Raw genomic sequence first — 17,506 nt, 5'->3', positions numbered from 1 at the left:
GTTTTTAATTAGGGTGCCAAGGAGAAATGTATATTCATATTTGCTTGTATGCACATAAAGACACTCTGGAAGTTTGCAGTGGGAAACCAGATGCATGGCTACCTGTGGAGGGCAGGGGCTCCTGGGCAAAGAGGGGGAGGCGGTGCAGGGCACAATGTAATGCAATTTTCAGGACCTTCAACCATGTACATGTATTACAACCTCTCTAGAAAGCCAAGAAAATGAATTTTTTAAACCTCCAAGGATTAAAATGCATTTACTATTTCTACCAACTGAGTACATGTCAAGTTTGTTTCACCATGGAGCTATGCCTTCTCTAAAGTGTCTACTCAAGCCTTCCATGGTGATTTTGACTATTTTCCCTTACTTTGGAAGCAGACAAAGAAAACCAGGGGAATCAACGGATGTGTAGTTCATCAGCCCGTGCAGTGGCTCCCCTGCGTTTTTCTTTCAAATAGTTTATACACTGTGTTTTTTGGTGCTATTTTCATAAGTTTTATTTGCAAGATAGAGGAGAAATAAAGCTGTATTAGGGTTTTCCTAGGGTTGCCAGAACAAGATAGTGCAGACTGGGAGGCTTAATTTTCTCACAGCTCTGGAGGCTTTGAGTTCAAGATCAAGGTGTCTACAGGTTCAGTTTCTTCTGAGGCCTCTCTCCCTTGCTTGCAGGTGGCTGCATTCTTGCTGCATCCTCAGATGGACTTAACTCTATGAGCTGAGTGTGCATGGCTGTGTCTTAATCTTCTCATAGGGGCACAGCTCTGGGTTAGGGCTCACCCTTGTGACCCATTTTAACTTCATCATCTCTCCTAAGGCCCTATTCCCAAATGCAGTCACATTCTGAGATACAAGAGTCTGGACTTCAATATGTGAACTTATAGGGTTTCAGTTCAGACCTTAAGGGAAGCTGCTCCCCGTTGGTTGAAGCAGAAATCTCAGAGGAGAGAGGAGTCTTCCCACATGGCCTAGAACTTCTTGACACAGCCAAGTCATGACCCATAAGCCTGATTCCGTGGTTTTGCATGTCTCTGTGACAGAGAGTGGAGGTCAGGGAATGAATAAGGAATTATGTCCTCAGTACATTGTCACTAAATATTTCTGCCTTTTGGAGGCCAGATGTTCACAAAAGTAAAGAAGTTATGTTCTGCTCAGCAAGTTTCGGCCTTGGAAGTACACAACACACTGAGGAATCAGCCTAAGTGTCTCCCATATCCTGATCAGGCCACGGACACAGGAGCAGGAGACAGCCATTAGAGGCCACAGCCTTGCTGGGAAGCAGGTGCATCACCAGTTTAGCTCAATCAGATCTGTGTTCTAGGTGCTGAGCTTGAGGAAGGTGTCAGTCCTGGGACACTGTGGACACGATGCAGAAAAATTACCTTAAACCCTGAGTCATACTTAAATAGAAAAACTGTGAGATATTAATTCTTATTGCCTCCACTGAGCTATAAACTTGGTGAAGGTGGTTATGTTTTACGTTCCACCTCTTAGTCTCCAGAAAATTCCACATGCTGGAATCCTGGAGACTCTCAATAAATATTTGTTACTTTAATGAGTGGTGTGTGAGAGAGCTACCTGCTTTTTCTTGAAGACTCTTGTCCTATGATAATTTACAAAATCCAGAACACTTGGGAGATATGTTCTCCCTTAAGTATCTGATGGATACTGTGGACCCTCCACCTAGTAATGCACATGCACAGACACAAACACATTGCTGCAGTCGGCCTCAAGTGTTCTATTTCCCTCTTTTCAAGCTCATAGACCAACCCTTTAGCATTCTATATATATGGGCTTTATACTCGTTTTGTGTGTGTGGGTGTGTGCATACATCAAGAAAGAAAAAGTTAATGGATTTGAAGGGAGAGAACACATCATGTAACTCCTGCCCTCTCTCAAGCCAATCCGACAGCAGATAAACTTAGGACATAGGCATTCTTCACGGGGACCATCTCTTTTCCCCAGGTCTTTATTTTTATTTTTAACATCTTTATTGGAGTATTATTGCTTTACACTGGTGTGTTAATTTCTGCTTTTATAACAAAGTGAATCAGCTCTATAGCCTGGTCCTTATTGATCAGCACGATTCTCATTGGAGGAAGAATGGAACTCGGGAGGGGAACCAAGTCCCTCTGACTTCCCTGGCTCAGGGTGCAGAGGGTGGGAGGGGTGCCCCAGCCCCTGCCCCTGCTCCCTGCCTCTGGTTACTCCCTGAAATGTAGGGGCCACATCCTCAGCTGCAGAAGCAGAAAAGCCACTCCTCTTTTTGCTTAGTGTTCTCATGCAATATCTCTTCCAATATTTTCACTTTCAGCATATGAATGTCCTTACTTCTGAGTGAGGCTCTTGTAGACAACATATAGTTTGACCATTTTTATGTCTAGCTTGTCCATCTTTGTTTTTTTAATGTTATTAAATATTCACCTATATTTTAGTATGAAACATAATTTTATTTCTTTATATTTAAATCTTTAAGACCTACATAATTTATCTTAATATCCAAATTGGTTTAAAAACAGCCACCCCTGACTCTGTATATTAAATAATTCAACCATTTTACACTTAAAACGACATCCCTATCACATATTAAATTTTTGTTTTTCCTTTTCCTCCTATGTCATAAGAATGTCCAGAGGAACTGAATTTAGTTGACTTCTTTAACTGTATAGACTACGTAGGCGTATTATATGAGAAGGCCATAGCAGGAGAGAAATATAATTCTACACACTAGTATGTATTCTAGACTGACTAGTCTCTTTCACTGACCATCAGACTATTTCTACTTGGCTTTGTATTTCCAGTGAAGTTACACTTTCATATCTGCATGGATAGCATGGCTTAAAATGCCCTGTACATCCTCAATATACCTGTAAATTCATTTATTGACATCATTCAGTGCCTACTGTGTACCATGCACCAAGCTAAGGAGTGAACCAGACAAATACAACTCTTCCCACAATGTGGCACGAATATTATCTGGTAGAAGACAATCCTTAAATAGTCACACCAATAATCCATCACAGCTGTGTTTGGTGCTACAAAGTATACCCTTTGCAGCTGAGAAGTCTCGTTTCCAGATCTGTTCACTTCTGCATACTTTGAGTGCACAGCCGATTTCCAATTCCCAATGAAAAATACCAGAAGGAACTTGGAGAATTATCTTCAGAGTATTTACAAGATGTTATAAGCTAATGAGAGGAGTAGGAAAAAATAATTAAAACAAACCCCTAAAATATTAGGCAACAAAGTCTCATGAGCTCAATTCACTTGGAGACAGTCCTTTAAACTCTCAGGTCTATATCCTGAGCAAAGCCAGGCCCATGGCAGATGAGGTCCCAAACAAGTTAAATAAGATCAAGAATGTGGCAGAAAGGCAACTCCAATGCAGGATCATTTTGCCGTTTGAAAGGGAAAACCTGTTACTACCTCTTTATGTACTGTGCCCTATTTTCCTGGGGTGTTCCTATTCTCTACAATTAATAGGTTTCAAAACTTTGGGCAACTGGAAGGAATAATTGTATTAGCTGAAACAAACAAAAAATTCCTTTATGAGAAAAAGAAAACCAAAAAAAACACAAAATTTTCCAGCCAGCAAATTTTACATGCATTGAGAGGCTACAGAGTCACTGACAGCGATTAAACCACAGAGCACCAGTTTTCCAGCTCAAAGTGGAAAGGATTTGTTTTTTTTTAATTAAAGTAGATATGTCTGGGCTTCCCTGGTGGCGCAGTGATTGAGAGTCCGCCTGCCGATGCAGGGGACACGGGTTCGTGCCCTGGTCCGGGAGGATCCCACATGCCGCGGAGCGGCTGGGCCTGTGGGCCATGGCTGCTGAGCCTGCGCGTCCGGAGCCTGTGCTCCGCAACGGGAGAGGCCACAGCAGTGAGAGGCCCGCGTACCGCAAAAAAAAAAAAAAAAAAAAGTAGATATGTCTGAGGGCATCTAAATATAATTCTTTTCTTTGTAAAAAAGTTTTTCCTTGGGGTGGGATAGGGAGGGTGGAAGGGAGACGCAAGAGGGAGGGGACATGGGCACACATGTATACATATAGCTGATTCACTCTGTTACAGACCAGAAACCAACACAACATTGTGAAGAAACTATACTCCAATAAAGATGTTTAAAAAAAAAAGTTCTCCCTCAATGAACCCATTTTGATGGTAAAAAATAAATATGACTTTATAATAACCTAAAAAGAAACCCAACCTAAGTTTTTGTTTTGTTTTGTTTTTTCAGTACGCGGGCCTCTCACTGCTGTGGCCTCTCCCGTTGCGGAGCACAGGCTCCGGATGCGCAGGCTCAGCGGCCATGGCTCACGGGCCCAGCCGCTCCGTGCATATGGGATCCTCCTGGACCGGAGCATGAACCCGTGTCCCCTGCATTGGCAGGCGGACTCTCAACCACTGCACCACCAGGGAAGCCCCAAGAGGCCAATTTAAAACAAAAACAAATGGGTAACTTGTATTTTTACTTTAAAATAAGTTTGAGATTTCTGAAGTCTATGCTGATGAAAGAGGATGCCAACAAATTCACTCATCACCATACATAAAGTTAAGCTTTCTAAACTAAACCTCTTTAGCATGAGATCAAAAACAGTCTGCTCTTAGAAGAGTCCCCAAATGCTATCTCTTCCAACTCTTTAAAAGCTAGCTTCTGTTTCTCCAAGAAGCAAAATACATTCATTTTTGCAAACAAACACCATAGGTATCCGAAATGCAAAATAACCAGCAAGCCACATTCTTTTCCACAGAATTAGCGGGAACTATCACCTGTTTCTCAGATTGTTTATGTCCCTGTTTTCTTTTTTTCACTGGCAGGACGGTCCAGAACCTCTATTTTGCCTTTTCCATCTTTTGAATGAGGAAGCTTAATTGTATCGATGGTGACTTCACCTTCAGAAGAGGTGCTATCATCTTCATCCTCAAATTCTGAACTGTCCTCTGAACTGTCTTGTGAATTCTCTTGTGAACTGTCATCTTCTTTTGAATCAGACTGATTCATCTCAAACAAGATCATATACATTTGCATAACTTTTCCAAGAGTGTCAATATTTTCAATATTGAAATGACCAGGTGGTGCAGTTGATATTCCTTTCCTTAGTTTTTTGTTTGCCTGAGCCATCTGTGGGAGAAAGCTCTGTACCTGGTCCAATAGGGGACTCCTCTCTATCCGAACTGTTTGAAGAGTGGAATTCTTTCTGGAATTACGCTTGGAGTTGATGAGCAACCTGTCCCATATACCTCCGCGGCCGCCCCTGCCCTCCATCAGCAGCTCTCTGGACACCAAGACCCTGGAGCTGTCCCGGGAAAATGACGAACAGCTCGCAACGGGCTGGGATTTGCCGTGGGCCTCCCTGCTGCTCGCCTGTCTTCAGAGCAGCCCCTCCAGGCCCAGATGCCAGAAAAAGGCTGGGGACATCTCTGTTTTTTAACTGATGAGTTTAAGACATATATATATATATATATATATATATATATATATATATATATATATATATATATATATATATATATAAATTACTGATATGGAATGACATTTAATTGCCAATTTGTTTTCTGTAATGTCATATAGCTTTTCTGTCCCACATTTTCTCACATACTGACGTCCTTTGTTCTTACTTTTTGTACTCATTTTCAAAATTAATTTCTTTGGCTGTGCCACGTCTTAGTTGTGGCATGGGGGACCTTTGATCTTCTTTGCAGCATGCAAACTCTTAGTTGTGGCATGTGGGATTTAGTTCCCTGACCAGGGATTGAGCCCAGGCCCTCTGCATTGACAGCGCGGAGTCTTCGCCACTGGACCACCAGGGTAGTCCACTGACTTGACTTACTTTTAATTTCCTTCTGTGTATATTCCATAGATAATCAATTTGTGGATACCATGGAGGTTACATATAAAATCCTATCAAACTAGCTTAAACTGATATCAACATTTTAATCACATGCAAAATCTCTATTACATCTCCAATTACATTACACATTAATTACATGTTATTAATGTCACAAGTCACATATGTATACATTGTTTTCTGTTAATGTAGATGTACGAATTCGTTATTTGGGGATACTATGACAAAATGCCACAGCTTGGGTAGCTTATAAACAGAAGTTTATTTCTCATGGTTCTGGAGGCTGAAGTGTGAGATCAAGGTGGTTAGGTAAAGGTCTTTTTCTGAGTCATAGACTTTTCATTATATCATCACCTGGAGGAAGGGGCTAGAGAGCTCTCTGAGGTCTCTTTTAAAAGCACACAAGAGACTTCCCTGATAGGCCAGTGGTTAAGAATCCATCTTCCAATGCAGGGGACATGAGTTCGAACTTTGGTCAGAGAACTAAGATCACACATGCCAATGGGCAACTAAGCCCATGCACCACAACTATTGAGCCTGTATGCTGGCTCTACAGCCTGTCTGCCACAACTAGAGAGCCTGTGTGCTGCAACTACTGAGCCCCCATATCACAGCTAGATATGAAGCCTGTGCGTCACAACAAAGATCCCACATGCTGCAACTAAGAGCGAATGTAGCCAAATAAGTAAATAAATACATATTTTAAAATAAAAGCACACACATTATATTCATGGTGGCTCTGCCCTCATAACCTAAGCACCCCCCAAAGACCCTATATCCTAATACCAACACATTTGGAGGTTGTATTTTTAACATATGAATTTTGGGGGAAACAATCATGCAATAGCAATAAATTGATAATTATTTTAATATTTTGGTTTAAAAAATATCCTAGAATGATAAAAAGTATAGCCAAAAGTCAAAATTATAGTGTTTTCTCTATTTGTCCATTTATTTACCTTTATCAGAGACATATATATTTTCATATGGCCTCAAGTTACTGGTGTCCTTTCATTTGAACTTGAAGTACTCACTTTAGCATTTCTTGAAAGATCGGTATTATGGTACTGAACTCCTTCAGCTTTTGTCTGAGACTGTCTCTCATTTTCCTCATTTTTGAAGAATAATATTGTAAGATATAGAATTGTTGGTAGGTAGTTCCAGCCATGCTTTAAGCATATCATTTCACTCTCTTCTGGCCTGCAAAATTTCTGATGAGAAAGCAACTGATAATCTTACTGACAATCACAATTAAGTGGATCATAATAATTGTCACATATAACTTTGTTTATATATATTTCTTAATGCTAACCTATTTACAAAAGTACTTATTGTTTCAAAATTTTGTATTTATCATTCTAAGATTACTTAACAAATCTATATTTTTATTCTACTTATTTATAAAATAAGAGGTTATTAGCCAAAATTATGAATTTATAGCTGAAATGTGTGGTAAAACATTCTTGATAAGCATTTTTCCATGTCTGAGAATTTTGATATGAACTCAGGTTTTCAGTTTGATTTTAGCATTGATAGATCCAGTGTGAGAATTCAATGTTGACTAAGGAATTAAAAATCCCTCAGGGCTCTCCTTCATTCATTACAGTAAAAGTGTGTTCTATGCTGTGAAAACTCATGTGTATGTAAGTCTATTGAATGATATTCTCCAGTTAAAATGATCTCCATGTCAGTTACATACACATAGTATGTAAATCTTCTGCAATGGACATCCCCCCTTTGTAGCATTTCTACTAGCTATCATCAAAATTCAGTCTAATTTAATCCATAAAGTGAACACTTTATGCTGGTCTAGTGTTTACACTGCACTGTAACTGAGTTCTATGAGTCTGCTGAATTCCTAACTTACCTCATTCCCAGGTTTCACATGTGGATGACCAGGGTTCACACCTGAAGAAATTTACTATTTTCTTACAGCTACATTGTTCCACCAGGAAAATAACTTGCCTGGATATCATTTCTTGCTTTTCATGGTCACAGTTTTTGCTTGAAATTAGACAAAAATAATAATTAAATTAAATAAATAAATAAGAAACGACACATGTGACATTTGGGGATTAAATTGTTGAAAAGTACATTACATGGGGAAACAACATGAATTTGAGGAATACACCAGTGAATAGAAACATGGTTTAGAAAAATGTTAATAGATGTTCAGTGTTTAGGTAAAAGAAAAATAAAATAAATTCAGACGCTACAGGGAATATGAGAGGAAAAATTATTAAAGAGACCGTGGCAAAGACAAAAACATGAAATTTTAACTCCCACGTGGACAGGAATTTTGCTTCTCTGAGGTGAAAAGTACAGGGGGAAACGTGAAGAGAAATTGATGTGTGATGCATAATGACAGAATCTGGATAATTTGACTCAATGGCTTCACATACATTTCTAAAAATATCCTTTAGTCGAGCCAACCTCCAGTTGACATTCCAAGTGTCCTGCTCCCTCCCCACACAGAGCACATGTGTCTGGAGCTGACTTGGACCCCAGCCTGGGGAAACCCTCCTCTTCCCTCCACACCTACTCTTCTTGCTCCAACTGGGAAATTATATCTGTTTTGCAGAGCGGATGCCCTGATACATGTGGGAAATGCTAGATGGATTTAAAGTTCTGTGCTGAGAACACGTGCATGCAATGCAAGCGCAGGACAACATGCCAAGGCTCAAGTGTGGGGGCATCAATGGCAGCCCAGGTTCGAGCACCCTGAAGGGGGGAAACACTGAAGGTTGTCACCCGACACTTCACTCAAAGACAGTAAAAGTCTCTGGTTGCTGCTGTTCTTGTCCAAGAAGAAAGACAGGCTGCAGGCTGCCTAGATGTCTCAGCCAGGAAGGAAGCAACGTTTTCATAATATGGTTAACACTGTTTTCTAACAGAATCCAATAAACATAAAACCCATGAGATTATTACTTGGAGTTCATGTAGAAAGGGGGATACAAGCTGTTATGTGTTTTTTGCTGTGTTCAAACCTCATAGTAGTCCCCCGAGCAGAAGAATTACTTAGCAACATAAAGTCACTTGTCTGTTAGATAAAATAGCCCATATCTGTGTCCAGCATTATTCTGCGTGTTGGTGGCAGACTAGTAAGGAGTACGTGCGATTGTGGTAATGGAGACTGTATCTCCATGCAGGGACAAATGTGCTGTGATAAGTAAAGGAACACATTCGTTCCAGGTTACTCTAAGTGCTACAGAAGCATGAGTCAAGGGCAAGAGTGCAGCAGCATATGTGGAAGCTGCAGCGCCTTTCTCAATAAGACATGCATAAAGAAGTAAATAAATATTGAGAGACGCACCCAGAAGATGAAACAACGGGCGTCCTCCAGGATCACATCTGTGTACATCTTTGTCTGCAATATGTCCAGCAGTTCCTACTCTTTATGAGTGAGTTCTACAAACACGTCCTCAAACGTCACTGATCTCTAAAGCCCCGTCAATGGCTTCTCTGTGCTGATATGACATGTGCCTTTCATACATATTCAGAAATATATATACTGTGAACAAATGTTACTAAAGGAAACGTATGAGGTGTTGTGTAAAATAACCTATCAATTTCCCAAGATAGTGGTAATCCAACTTCCAGATAGGTTATTATAAAAATTTTTCGTGCAAATTCATAAGTAATATTCTCCTCCCAATTCCAAGTAAGTTTGTAGGTTCACCAAAAGGCAATCAATAGCCCTGATCTGCCACTTTGTCAACTGACAGGCAGTGGGAGTAGAGATAGAGCTGAAGCTCCATGTACATTTTACCTGCTTTTTTCACGTATTGAACGTGTACCTGGAGTCCTGCTTTTCTTTCCCGGGTTAGAGCTGCAGACACCAGTCGTCAGAACTCATGAGATTTGCTGGCTCCATGTGTCGGGAAAGCCCAGGATCATCTTTTCTCTTCTACATAGTTCTCTCCTCTGGGCTTGGAATATGAGACTTAAGTCAGCCCACGCCCTCCCATGGATTTCTTTTACCTGCTGCTGTTTAGTTTTGCTCTATTTATACCTTCACTATGCAAACCTACAACTTTGGCTGCTAACCTAGGACTCTGACTCCAAAATACCCCAGGAAACTTGTCATTCAATTAGGGAAGTCTATAATCCTTCAGCCCTTAAGTTTATTAGTATTATGATTGGTAGTAGTACAACTAATATCTTTAAGATTGTAATCACTATTGATATTATTATTTATCACTATTGTTGTTATTGCATTTCTTAAGTTTCTCTGCTCATGAATGTATCTAATTTACTGAAGAGTATTGAGGAGGGTTTTCAACAGACTTACATACACATGGTGCTTCCTGGTTCCTGCTGTACTTATGGGTACTTGTGGGTCAGAGAGCCTCCTGACATATTCAGACATACCCAGTGGAGGAAGAGACAGCTGTTACTGGTAAGTGAACCCCAGGGAGGACACTTGACTTTCTTGAGCCTCTAGAACAATGTTTAAGTCCTCTTAAGTGACCAGAAAGTGGTGCCAGTGCAAGAGCCCTGGAAAACACCCTTGTCCTGCCAGACTCAGCACAGGATTTTCCACCTCAACTCTGTGCCAGGAACGACTATCATGTCTCCTGGGAAGGCTGGAGAAGGTGTCGCTCCTGGAGTCCAGTCCTCCAAATTAGAAAAGTCAGCAAAGGGGCTGACATTGTGACAAGTGAGGAGTAAGGAGAGTATCTTTGGCATGCCTGAACCTGGGGACATGTTTCAAATTCACTCAGGGGTCCAGGAAAAGCTGGTGCAGCACTGGCAGACATAGAGATGGGGACGTGCCTGCTCAAGTAACCATTTCTTTTTCTAAGTCTCCCAGGGAGCCCCTGCACTGTTTGTGCCAATATATCATCCTCCCTGCTGACCCAGGATCACCTGCTTGTTTTCTCCTCTCAGAACAAATTTCTTTGTGCAAACCTAGCATTCTGACTCTAAAATATCCCAGAGGACATCTGATATAGGTACCCTGAAATTCACTTAGAGGAGTCTGTACGCAAATCTGCAATCTTTCTATGTTTACTTTTCTCTTTAACAGTAGTAATGGTAATATCATCATAATTCTCACTATTATTGTTTTTAGTCCATTTTATTACCTTTATTAATATGCATTATCTTGTGGTTGTTTCTACATAACATTGAGTAGACCTGCTCTATGCTAAAGATTGTCTGATTTACTGCAGATCACTATGGAGGGTTTCCCAACATACAAAATACATACACCTAGTTACTCCTGAGCTCCCAGAGCACTTAGCTGGGTGCCCTCGACACAAGGTCTCTATGAAGCTGAGGCTGAGGTCTCAGCTGTCGCTCTACAGGGGAGGATTTGCTCCCAGACTCACTGAGATGGGTACTGGCAGGATGCAGTCTGAGCTGAGAGCCTAGTGCCTCTGTCTGGAGGCCTGGGACTTCCCTGTGTTCTCTCCTATGTGGGCCTCTCCATATGGCAGATAGTAACACCCATGCAGGTTTCCCCAGGTCCAGGGATAAGAGAGAGAGACAGACAGAAACAGAGAAAGAACACAGGATGCAGCAAGTGAGATGTAAGTGACAGAGGTTCTGTCAATGAATCTTAACACTGACCTCCCCTGATTTGCTATATTCTGTTGGTCAGAAGCCAGTCACTAGCTACTTAGTACTTGCACAAAGAGTTTCCTCGCTGCATGTGGATCACAGTCTGTGGCTGGGAACACCCAGGAAGGCATGTTCAGTGGTCTCCCCCAGAACTGGGAAAAGTGGCTGCATTCTGGAAATAACGGAAAGTGATGAAAGTCCAGCCTCACTCATCAGAAGAGAAGTGAAAAGAAGACAATGGGTTACGTGTCATTTCTCATCCACTAAAGCAGCAAAACAAAAGCTCCCCAAACTCCTGAAGCTTGAACACTTGGTGTGAATGAGACACAGGACCACTCATTCCTCAGTGGTAGGAGGGGCACCGACTCTTCCTGGAGGATGATGGCTGCCACATCCCCAGATGCCACCCACTTGATTAAGGAGGTTACTTCTAGAAAACAAAGGTGCAGTGGTCAGTGGTGTGTATGAAGAGTCCACGTAGGTGGTGTTGTCTGTCTTATTTCTAAGAGCCCTGCATGGACACCTGCTTCCAGAGGGGAGCTGGTTCCACTGACAGTGAGAACAGGCTGCAGCTGTTTAAAATGACAGTGTCCATACTACCCAAAGCAGTCTACAGGTTTAATGTGATCACTATCAAATTACACATGACATTTTTTCACAGAACTAGAACAAATAAACCTAAAATGTATATGGAACCATAAAAGACCCAGAATTGCCAAAGCAATCCTGAGGAAAAAGCACAAAGCAGGAGGCATAACCTTCCCAGACTTCAGACAATGCTACAATGCTAATCAAAATAGCCTGGTATTGGAACAAAAACAGACATATGGGTCAATGGAACAGAATAAAGAGCCCAGAAATAAACCCACAGACCCGTGGTCAATTCATCTCTGATGAAGTATAGACAATGGGGGAAAAGACAGTCTCTTCAGCAAGAGGTGTTGGAAAAGTTGGTTCATGCAAATCAATAAAGTTAGAACACTCTCCCACCATACACAAAAATAAACTCAAAATGGCTTAAAGGCTTAAATATAACACATAACACCATAAAACTCCTAAAAGGGAACATAGGCAAAACATTCTCTGATATAAAGTGTACCAGTGTTTTCTTAGGTCAGTCTCCCAAGGCAATAGAAATAAAAGCAAAAATAAACAAATGGGACCCACTCAAACTTATAACTTTACTCACAGCAAAAGAAACCATAAACAAAATGAAAAGACAACATACTGACTAGGAGAAAATATTTCCAAATGATGCGACAAACAAGGGCTTAATTTCCAAAATATACAAACAGCTCATACAACTCAATAACAAAAAACTGAACAAACCAATCAAAAAATGGGCAGAAGACTGAAACAGACATTTCTCCCAAGAAGGCATACAGATGGCCAATAGGCACACGAAAGGTTGCCCATCATCACTAATTATTAGAGAAATGCAAATTAAAACTACAATGAGGTACCACCTCACACCAGTCAGAATGGCCATCATCAAAACTCTGCAAATAACAAACGCAGGAGGGTGTGTGGAGAAAAGGGAACCCTCCTACACTGTTGGTGGGAATATAAAATGACACAGCCACTATGGAGAACAGTATGGAGGTTCCTAAAAATAGAGTTGCCATATGATCCTGCAATCCCACTCCTGGGCATATATCCAGAGAGAACCATAATTCGAAAAGATACATGCACCCCAATGTTCATAGAAACACTGTTTCTAATAGCTAAGACATGGAAGCAACTTAAATGTCCATCAACAGATGAATGGATACAGAAGATGTGGTACATATATACAATGGAATATTACTCAGCCATAAAAGAATGAAATAATGCCATTTGCAGAAACATGGATGCAACTAGAGATTAGCATACTAAGTGAAGTAAGCCATAAAGAGAAAGACAAATGCTATATGGTATTACTTATATGTGAAATCTAAAATATGACACAAATGAACCTATCTACGACACAAAACAGACTCACAGACATAGAGAACAGACTTGTGGTTACCAAGTGGGAGGGGGTTGGGGAAGGATGGACTGAGAGTTTGGGGATAGTAGCTGCAAACTATTGCATATAGAATGGATAAAAATCAATGTCCTACTGTATAGCACAGGGAACAGGATATTCAATATCCTGAGATCAACCATAATGGAAAAGAATATAAAACAGATGTATATATGTGTATAACTGAGACACTTTGCTATACAGCAAAAATTAATACAACATTGTAACTCAACTATATTTCAATTAAACAAAAAAAAATCAATTGATGTGAACAACACTAAAGGCCAAATGATCCTAAGAGTCATATACAGAGCATTCTATCCAACATAGGCTGAATACACAGTCTTCTCAAGTGCAGAAAAAATATTTTCTAGAAAAGATCACATGATCGACCACATATCAAATCTTAGTAAACTCAGGAAGACTTAAATTATACCAAGTATGTTGTCTGAGCATATTATTAAACTAGAAATCAATAACAGGATGAAAACTGGAACACTAATGAATACAAAAAAATTGATCAACACTCTCCTGACCAACTAATTTATCAAAGAATAAATTTAAGAAGAAATAAGACAGCATTTTGAGACAAACTGAAATGGAAACACAGTATACTAAAAGCTATGGGATGCAGCTAAAGGAGCGTTAAGAGAGAGGTTTATTGCAACAAATGCCTACCTTACGAATTAAGAAATATCTCGAATCAAAAACCTAACTCTTCTGTTCAAGGACCTGGACAAACAACAAACTGAGCCCAAAATTAGCGAAGCAAGAAAATTATAAAGATTACAGCAGAAATCAATGTCATAGAGAAGAGGAAAACAACAGAAAAGATAAGTGATACTAAGAGTTGGTTCATTAAAAGATAAAATTTTGAACCTTTTGCTAGACTAACCAAGGAAAAGGAGAGAAGACCCAAATCAACAAAATTTTAAATAAAAGAGAAGACATTACAACTCTACTACAGCGATAAGAAGGATAACATGTTACTTTGAACAACTACATGCTAACAAACTGGGAAACCTAGATAAATGGGAAAAAATCTTAGAAACATACAACCTACCAAAAGTGAATTAGGAAGAAAGAGAAAATCTAAATGAAGCAATTAATAGTATGGAAATTAAATCAGTAATCAAAACTCTTCAAATGAAGAAAAACTCAAGATCAAATGGCTTCACTGGTAAATTTTACCAAATATTTAATGCATTAATGCCAATCCTAAAAGTCTTCAAAAAAGAAAGAAAAAAAATGGATGAGGAGGGAAATCTCCCACTCATTTTATGAGGCCAACATTACTTTGATATAATAATCTGAAATGGACACTGCCAATTACAGGCCAATAACACTGATGAATATAGGTTTAAAAATTCTGAATAAATACTAGCAAATCAAATAAATGGGATGCATCATATTAATAGAACAAAGGGAAAATATAATATCAATAGGCACAGAAAAAGCATTTGTTAAGTTAGGTATAAAATGAATGTAACTCAACATAATAAAGGCTAAATATCGGGACTTCCCTGGTGGTGCAGTGGTTAAGAATCTGCCAGGAAATGCAGGGGACGTGGGTTCAATCCCTGGTCCGGGAAGATCCCACATGCCTAGGAGCAACTAAGCCCATGCACCACAACTACTAAGCCTGTGCTCTAGAGCCCGTGAACCACAACTACTGAGGCTGTTTGCCACAACTACTGAAGCCCATATGCCTAGAGCGCATGCTCTGCAACAAGAGAAGCCACTGCAATGAGAAACCCACACACCACAACGAAGAGTAGCCACCACCTACTGCAACTAGAGAAAGCCTGCATGCAGCAACAAAAACCCAATGCAGCCAAAAGTAAATAATTTTTTTAAAAGGCCAAATATGACAAGGTCACAGTTCAAAGCACACTCAAGAGTGAAAGTGTGAAACTTTTTCTCTAATATCAGAAACAAAACAAGGGAGTCCACTCTCACCACTCATTCAGCATAGAAATGGAAGTCCTAGCCAGGGCAATCAGTCAAGGAAGAGAAATAAAAGGCATCAAAATTGGAAATTAAGAGGTAAAAATGTGTCTATATTAAGATAACATGATTTTATATATAGAAACTCTGAAAAACTTCACCAAAAACCTGTTAAAACTAATCAACATAATCAGTAAAGTTGCAGAATAAAAACATAAAATGCAAAAATCAGTCATATTTCTATATACTAACAATGATCTGAAAAAAGGAAACCATTCTATTTATAAGAGCATCCAAACTAATAAAACAATAAGGAATAAATTTATCTAAGGAGATGAAAGATATCTACAATACAAGCTACAATACACTGATGAAAAAATTTGGAAAAGACAGAAATAAACGTAAAGTTATCCCTTGTTCATGATTGGAAGAATTAATATTTTTAAAATGTCCATACCACCCAAAGCCATCTATGGATATAATGCAATTCCTATCAAAATCCAATAGCATTTTTTAAAGTAGAAAAAAACAACAGAGAAATATATGAGGAATCACAAAAGAACTTGCATATGCAATGTGACCATGAAAAAGAACAGCAAACCTGGAGGTATCACATTGCATGATATCAAACTGTATTATAAAGCTATAGTAATGTAAATAGTATGGTACTGTCATGTAGAAAGGCATACACAACAATGGAATAGAACTGAGAATCCAGATATAAACCCATGCATATAAGGTCAACTAATATTTGATAAGACAGTCAGGAACACTCGGTGGAGAGACAGTCTCTTCATTAAACAGTGCTTGAAAAACTGCATAGTTATATGCAAAAGAATAAAACTAGACTCCTGTCTAACACCACTCATGACAATTAAATAGAAATAAGATAAGGTAAAGACAACTGTAAGACGGGAGGCTTTTCTTCCTGGAGGAAAACAGTAAAAATCTTTTTAACACAGGTCTTTAATATTATTTTTGATGATACCTTAAGCACAAGCAACAATTTAAAAAACTAACACGTGGAACAATATCAAACTAAAAATCTGCTACAAAACAAGATAAAATAAATAAATAACGAAAAGAGCCTATGTAATCAAAAATAATATTTGCAAACCTTACACCAAATAAGGGGTTGATATCCAAAATACATCATAGAACTCAGTAGCACAAAATAAATTAAGCCAATTAAAACCTGTTGCAAAGACCCCAACGGACATTTTTTCAAAGAAGATATGTGAATGTACAACAAATACATGAAAATGTGTTCAACGTCATTACACATCAGGGAAATTAAATCTAAACCACAATGAGATATCACCTCAGGATTGTTAGAATGGAATTCATCAAAGAGACAAGATATCTGCTAGCAAATGCTAGCAAAGATGTGGAGAAAATGGATGATTTGTGTGCTTTTGGTTGTCTTATAAATTAGTTCAGCCTCTATGGAAAACACTAGAGGAGGCCCTCAAAATTTAATATGACTACCATATGGTCCAGCATTTTCATCTATAGGAATATATTGAAAGAATTAAAAACACTATGTTGAAGAGATATCTGCACTTCCATGTTCATAGCAACAGTGTTTACAATAGCCAAGACATTGGAAAAACGTGTGTCTATCAACAAATGAGTGGATATAAAACCTTGTGGTATATTTAGAAAATGGAGTAACATTCAGCCATAAGAAAGAAGGAAATCTTGCCATTGGTGACAATATGGATGGACCTTGAGGGCGTTATCTTAAGTGAGAGAAGTCAGACCAAGCTTATATGTGAAAAACACACACACACACACACACACACACAAAACTCATAGAAAAATATCAGATTTTTGGTTACCAGAGGAGGGAGGTGAGAAGAGGCAGAATTTGATGAAGTCCAAAAGTACCAACTTGCAGTTATAGGATAAATAAGTATTGAGAATATTATATACAACATGATGAATAGAGTTAACACTGCCATATGGTATATTTGAAAGCTGTTAAGCAAGTAGATCTTAACAGTTCTCATCACAGGAAAATATATTTTCCTTATTTTTCTTTTTTTGCATCTATATAAGATGATGTATGTTAACTAATCTTACTGCAATAACAATTTCACAATATATGGAAGTGAAATCATTATAATGTGCATTTTCAACT

At 39.1% G+C, this 17,506-nt stretch overlaps 1 long non-coding RNA gene and 1 pseudogene across 1 annotated transcript in view; both read right to left on the bottom strand.

Moving 5' to 3' along the window:
* Positions 1 to 17,506, bottom strand: part of LOC137218231 (uncharacterized) — a 42,897-nt gene that overhangs the window by 14,845 nt on the left and 10,546 nt on the right. Inside the window, exon 2 of the long non-coding RNA XR_010940549.1 lies at positions 7,714 to 7,850. This is a non-coding gene — a long non-coding RNA (uncharacterized lncRNA). The remainder of the gene's footprint in view (positions 1 to 7,713; positions 7,851 to 17,506) is intronic.
* LOC137218225 (NOP protein chaperone 1 pseudogene) lies at positions 3,918 to 5,357 on the bottom strand (annotated as a pseudogene).

Source organism: Pseudorca crassidens, unplaced genomic scaffold, assembly GCF_039906515.1.
Source record: "Pseudorca crassidens isolate mPseCra1 unplaced genomic scaffold, mPseCra1.hap1 Scaffold_64, whole genome shotgun sequence".
In the NCBI taxonomy this organism is placed as follows: domain Eukaryota; kingdom Metazoa; phylum Chordata; class Mammalia; order Artiodactyla; family Delphinidae; genus Pseudorca; species Pseudorca crassidens.
Note: the sequence above shows the minus strand (reverse complement) of the source record. Positions and strands in the feature narration are given on the sequence as shown.